A 7,145-nucleotide genomic window follows, 5' to 3' on the forward strand; every position below is an offset into this window, starting at 1 on the left:
CGCATCATGATTCCCTAGATACAAATGAAGTGCCTGCAAGAACCTTATGATATAGTTAGCGTACAGTACGATCCCTTCATAGCACATGTCCCGATTGAACTAGAGGCATTGGTTCACCGAGACCTCTTATAAAGTTCAATAACCGTGCGAACGTTCTAGGTATTATAAATCCGTTCGTGTGCGACTTAGGGAAACACATTTCCCTAATCACCCCACTATCAACTCTGGCCAGAGATTCCATGGATTATAAACCGTCAGAACACACAGGACATCCATGACTACTCAAGCGCTCGAATCCCCTACTACAATGCACAGACTTCACACTAGATTTCGGATTGCACGAACGTTGGCCCTTGGAGCGGTCCGCGGTGGGACTCAGGGACAGGTCACGATACAATCGGTCCTCTAGTGAAGTCACGGTGATGTCTGGGTCTTAAGGACTAATGGTGTACAACTATATCTTAGAAACCTATTACTCGATGAATGAGAACCACTTATAGATTTCTAGGGCGAGGGAGTTCAGTGAAATCATCCAGTATGAGCACCCACTCAAGTATGCCGATGTCACAACACCGAGGACTGATGAGACGCAGTACACATACACTAAGTGCTAGTCTCAAAAGGGAAAGGCCGGTATCCTCATTATTGGCGTAACCCATCGACTAGGAACAAGGTTTAACAGTTACATTACATTGCTGAGTTATCTCACGATTCTACTAGATCAACTCACAGTAATAGAGTAACTCGTTAGGACTATATCTATGCTGCTTGCATGGGATAACAGATATAGAATGCCAAATAAGATATTTTATTATTACGAACGAAAAACGATTGTTTTATTACAAAGAAAAGAGAAAGACCACAGCCACAAGTTGGCTTGCCGGTCACCTACTCTAACAATCTCTCACTTGACCTAAAGCCAACTACTCATAAATCTAAGTCCCATCGACTCTCGATGTTTCTCGTGGACTGATCCTGACAATGGCTTGGTGAAGGGATCTGCAATATTGTCCTCCGAGGTGACTCTGTCTAGCTTGACTTCACCTCTCTCTATGATCTCTCGGATCACATGGTATTTTCTCAACACGTGCTTCGACTTCTGATGAGCTCTTGGTTCCTTAGCTTGCGCTACGGCTCCGTTGTTATCGCAGTACAGCCGTACTGGATCGCTAGCGTTCGGAAATACACCCAACTCTTGGATGAATTTCCTAATCCATGACCCTTCCTTTGAAGCATCTGATGCTGCAATATATTCAGCCTCGGTGGTGGAATCAGCCGTCGTGCCTTGTTTGGAACTCTTCCAACACACGGCACCTCCGTTGACTTTGAATATATACCTCGAGTTTGACTTCGAGTCATCCACGTCCGATTGAAAACTAGAATCCGTGAAGCCTTCTAATTTCAACTCGGTATCCCCATAGACCAAAAACAAATCTCGAGTTCTTCGCAAGTACTTGAGAATGTCCTTCACAGCCTTCCAATGGGCTGGGCCGGGGTCAGACTGATATCTGCTTGTGACGCTCACAGCATACGCAATATCAGGTCGTGTACACAGCATGCCATACATTATGCTTCCTATAGCGGATGCATAAGGTGTCCTTTTCATCTCCTCGATTTCCATTTGCGTTTGAGGACGCATGGATTTCGAGAGACGAACCCCATGGGACATTGGCAAGAATCCCTTCTTGGATTCTTCCATGCTAAACCGTTTAAGAACGGTGTCTATGTACATGGATTGGGACAAGCCAAGCAATCTCCTCGATCTATCTCTATAGATCCGTATTCCCAATACGTAGGATGCTTCTCCCAAATCCTTCATCGAGAAACGTGTGGATAACCATACTTTAGTCGACTGCAACATCCCTACATCATTCCCAATGAGTAGTATGTCATCAACATAAAGTACAAGGAAAGTCACTGCACTCCCACTAACCTTCTTGTAGACACAAGGTTCCTCCGGGTTTTTCACAAATTCAAACTCTTTGATAGTTGTGTCGAACCTTTTGTTCCAACTACGGGATGCTTGTTTCAATCCATAAATGGATCGCTGGAGTTTGCAAACCTTTTGCTCATCTCCAGAAGATATGAAGCCTTCCGGCTGCGCCATGTAAATTTCTTCCTCAATGTCCCCATTAAGGAAAGCGGTCTTCACATCCATTTGCCATATCTCGTAGTCATACCACGCAGAGATGGCCAGCAAAATCCTAATGGACTTAAGCATAGCAACTGGAGAGAAGGTTTCCTCATAGTCAACTCCTTGCTATTGAGTGTAACCCTTCGCTACCAATCTAGCCTTGTAGGTCGATACCTTTCCATCTACTCCAATTTTCTTCTTATAGATCCACTTGCAGCCTATGGGAACGATTCCCTCGGGTGGATCTACCAAGGTCCATACCTTGTTGGAGTACATAGAGTCCATTTCGGATTTCATGGCATTTAGCCAATGTCCCTTGTCTGTATCCGATACAGCTTCGTTGAAAGTTCTAGGATCACATCCTTGGTCAACTTCATCAACGAGGAATAACCTATCGGGCGCTCTCCGAACTCTTTCGGATCTACGCAGCGACGGTTCAGGAGGTATGTTAGTGGTTTGTTGAATTGGTTCATTATCTGATTGTTGTGCTTGAACTTCAGATTGTGGTTCTCGAACTTCTTCGAGATCAACTACACTGCCCTTTCTATCCGATAGAAATTCCTTCTCAAGGAACACGGCATTTCTCGAGACGAACACCTTTGCCTCGGAAACATAGTAGAATTCGTATCCCATGGAATCCTCGGGATACCCCACAAAATAGCATAGGTCGGATTTTGTATCCAACTTATCTCCCACTAGCCGCTTCACGTAAGCGGGACAACCCCATATCCTAATATGTTTAAACGTGGGTTTCTTGGAGTGCCAAAGTTCATAAGGTGTGGAGTTAACTGCTTTGGTATTAACCCTATTCAGCAAATACACGGCAGTTAGGAGTGCATGACCCCACAGGTATGCCGGTAGCTCGGTGAACCCCATCATGGATCGAACCATGTCTAACAGTGTTCGATTCCGACGTTCGGAAACTCCATTAAGTTGAGGAGTTCCAGGAGGAGTCCATTGAGACAGAATCCCATTCTCTTTAAGATAGTCTATAAACTCAGTACTCAAGTATTCGCCACCACGATCGGATCGTAGTTTCTTAATACGTCTACCGAGTTGGTTTTCTACTTGGTGTCTAAAATCTTTGAACTTTTCAAAAGTTTCAGACTTATACTTCATTAAGTACACGAAACCATACCTAGAATAATCATCGGTAAAGGTAACGAAGTAGTTAAAACCACCCCTAGCACTAACGCTTAGTGGACCACACACGTCTGAATGAATCAAATCCAACAGACCCTCGGCCCGCTCCATCTTCCCTTTGAAGGGAGTCTTGGTCATTTTTCCTTTAAGGCAGGATACACAAGTTTGAAGTGATTTAACGTCCTCCAAAGAGAACATTCCTTCACTAACAAACTTGTTCATCCTTCTCAAGGAAATGTGACCTAGTCGAGCGTGCCAAAGTTGTGCGGGGTTAAGACTTATATCTTTTCGTTTTGCTGATATAATGTTAATAGGTATTTCACTTGGATTCAGTTCATATAAGTTGTTTATAAGTTGTCCCTTACAAATCATATTTTGTTCCTTTTGTATAATGCAAATCGAATTTCCAAAAACAAAAGTAAAACCTTCATTATCCAAAACAGGAATTGAAATAAGGTTTCGAATAAGTGACGGAACAAATAAACAATTGTTCAAAACAATGGAAAAACTAGAATCCAAAACAGAAAGATAAATTGTCCCAATGGCTTCAGCAGCAACTCTTGCTCCGTTGCCCATTCTTAGGTAGGTCTCACCCACATTAAGCTTCCTACTTCTTGTCATGAGCTCCAAATCATTACAAAGATCTGAGCCACAACCAGTATCCAATACCCAAGCAGAAGATTTAACGGACAAATTAACTTCAACTAAATACGTACCCTTTTCAGAACGTTTCTGATCGAGGTAAGCCTTGCAGTTGCGTCTCCTCTACTAGGAGCACAAGTTTCAGAATGCGAAACCAATCCAAATAGTTTGGACCGGTGAGTTTGTTTTGGTCGAGGATAGAGGAAAAGGGATGTTTGGACATTGTTGATGAGAAAATTTTAAGAAGACAATAATTAGAGTTTGGTTCGTAATAATCGTTACAATTAAAATTTTGGACTTTTATATTTTAATTGTTCTCCCACTAATTTTATCGAATTCCACCACCCTCTAGCAGACAATTGAGAAAACTTATTTTTCTTTAATGGGCTTTAGGTCCAATAGCGCTAATGTAACCCGTAGTTAATCTATCCCGATTACATAAGCCTAAAGGTAGAGTACTATCAATCACATCATTATGTGACCCTAAAGATCGATTTACCTCACACTTGATAATGACCTAAGTTAATCTAGCGAATATCAAAATCTTCGTGTGTCAAGTCTAGCCTACCACATTAATCTAGCCGACCACATTAATCTAGTTAATCTAGCGAATATCAAAATCTTCGTGTGTCAAGTCTAGCCTACCACATTAATCATAGATCCAACTATATCAAACTAATGCAATCCCTAGTTAATCTAGCCGACCACATTAATCCAACATAATTTTATCTATGACCGTATCTCCATCTAATGTCAATTAAATTACAGCTTATCCCACAATAGCACTCCCCGCTAACACGGCTTACTGCACTATTATGAGAGGCTACACATAATTTAATTGTTGGTAGAAGGAAAGAAAAATTCAACAATTTGGTTTTCCTTTATAGCTTGATAATTATTCTTGATTAAGAATGAGGGATTTTATTTTTAAATCTTATTAGCTCATCGGAAGTTTTAGGTTATGATCGTTTGTGATTCCTACAACTATGTTCTCTAGGTATGTGGAAACGCATATTGATCCTAAGAGAGACATACGATCATCATCGTACTTAATCACAATTATTCATCTCATGAATTAATTAATAAATACGATTAATTGCAAAAATAATTAACGGACTCCCTTCATTCATAAATCATTCAAATAAGAATGAAGTCCATTAATTATTTGCCATCCAATTTGTGTTCCATTAATTAAACTAATTTAACGATTAAATTAAATAATTAATCCAACACTATTCTTTGAATTCAAATTAAATTAATGGATCAATTATCTAATTGGGTTTAATTGATAAATAATTTCAAAAATTAAAAATCAATTAATTTTAATATTAATTCTCAGAAAATCAAATAATTTTTTTTTTTTTCTTTTTTTTTTTTTTTTTTTTTTTTTTGTGCTGACCGGACTGGTCGGACCGGTTCGACCGGACCGGTTCGGTCAGCTGGGAAAAACAGCAGAAAAACGAGTTTTAAAAAATTTTATATTTTCTGAAATATTCAAAATATTTAATTAATATTAAACCACCCAATTTGATAACACCAAAAATTCAACAATTCAACAAATCGAAGCATGCTTTCGAAAACGATAAACACGTTGACAAATAAACGATTAACCCGTGGCTCTGATACCACTGTTGGGGATCGTGCATGTATACGCAGCGGAATTTAAAATTTTATATCGAACTAGTTTCGATTACATGCAAAACTAATCACATAGTCAACGTACCTTAACGCTTCCGCCATACATATGGTAATTATCGATTTAATTGAAAAAGCGTAAAACCGAAAATTACGAAACATGCTTATTTTAATTTCACAAAATCGAAACATGTAATCACGTATTACTCATGCTTGCAAATTAATAATCATACAAACATGTTCGAATCGAATTACGAAAGTTCCGATTTATTACCTCTTGTAGCGTGAGATTTCGACGAAACGAAATCCTAAAACGAGTCACGTACAAGCTGCAAATTACCAATCCACGGGCTGCAATTCACGGCTGGAACAAGCTGATCCAGCAAGCGGCGAATGGCAACGAACGGCAGCAGCAGCGGCGGCGCGTGGCAGCGGCAGCGGCGGCGCGTGAGCGGCGTTGCGGCGCGTGCGGCGGTGCGCGGATTCGTCGGGGCAGCAGCTCCTCTCCAATTAGGTTTCACCTCGTATATTTTGACCCACTCGAACTACAGCACTAGATGTAAACGAGTTAGATAAACAACAAGAATAAACGAAGGAATAAACGGGAGAAAACCGGCGGTTTCCGGCGAAGACCGGCGGTGGCGCGGCGGAGATGCAACGGCCGAGAGGAGGGGCTGAGCGTCTAGGGTTTTTGGTGCTGAAAAATCTGATCTCAAAACTCCTTTTGAGGTCTATTTATATCTAGGGTTTTCAACCCTAGCGGGCTTAAGTCATTGGGCTTGACCCACTGATGCATTAAGTCCATTCCCTTTACGGCCTCGTTTCTAATAAACGATCGTCCACAAAATTATAACAAAATTATATTTGTGACGAGCTCAAAGTCCTCGTCGATACGAGTGCCTCTTCGAAATTTCCAATTTCCAAAATTGGAAACTTCCAATTCAGTGGACTTGCTAAATCGGGAAACTTCCCAATTTAGAAAGTTCACTAAATTCCGCATTTCTCCTTTTCTCCACGTTTATTCCAATTCGCAATTCACAATTACGAATCTTGGATTCAATCATATCGACATCCAATCGTTCAAAGATTAACACATTAATCTATGCTTGTTGTTATCATGGATCTATATTACACGAGAAGTGTGACCCTCAATGGTTCAGGTGTATGCTAGCCGTGGGCTCACAACTCTTTGTGATTCGAACAACACATTGTTCTTATACGAACTCCTCCCAAGAGTCCCGATTAGAGTAGAACTCATTTTACCTAATCCCGATCAAATCGGTGCCCAACGAATCAAGATTGGCGTCTAGCAACTACGCATCATGATTCCCTAGATACAAATGAAGTGCCTGCAAGAACCTTATGATATAGTTAGCGTACAGTACGATCCCTTCGTAGCACATGTCCCGATTGAACTAGAGGCATTGGTTCACCGAGACCTCTTATAAAGTTCAATAACCGTGCGAACGTTTTAGGTATTATAAATCCGTTCGTGTGCGACTTAGGGAAACACATTTCCCTAATCACCCCACTATCAACTCTGGCCAGAGATTCCATGGATTATAAACCGTCAGAACACACAGGACATCCA

The sequence above is a fragment of the Erythranthe guttata genome, chromosome 8 (genome assembly GCF_056151865.1).
Source record: "Erythranthe guttata isolate IM_541 chromosome 8, IM_541, whole genome shotgun sequence".
Lineage (NCBI taxonomy): Eukaryota > Viridiplantae > Streptophyta > Magnoliopsida > Lamiales > Phrymaceae > Erythranthe > Erythranthe guttata.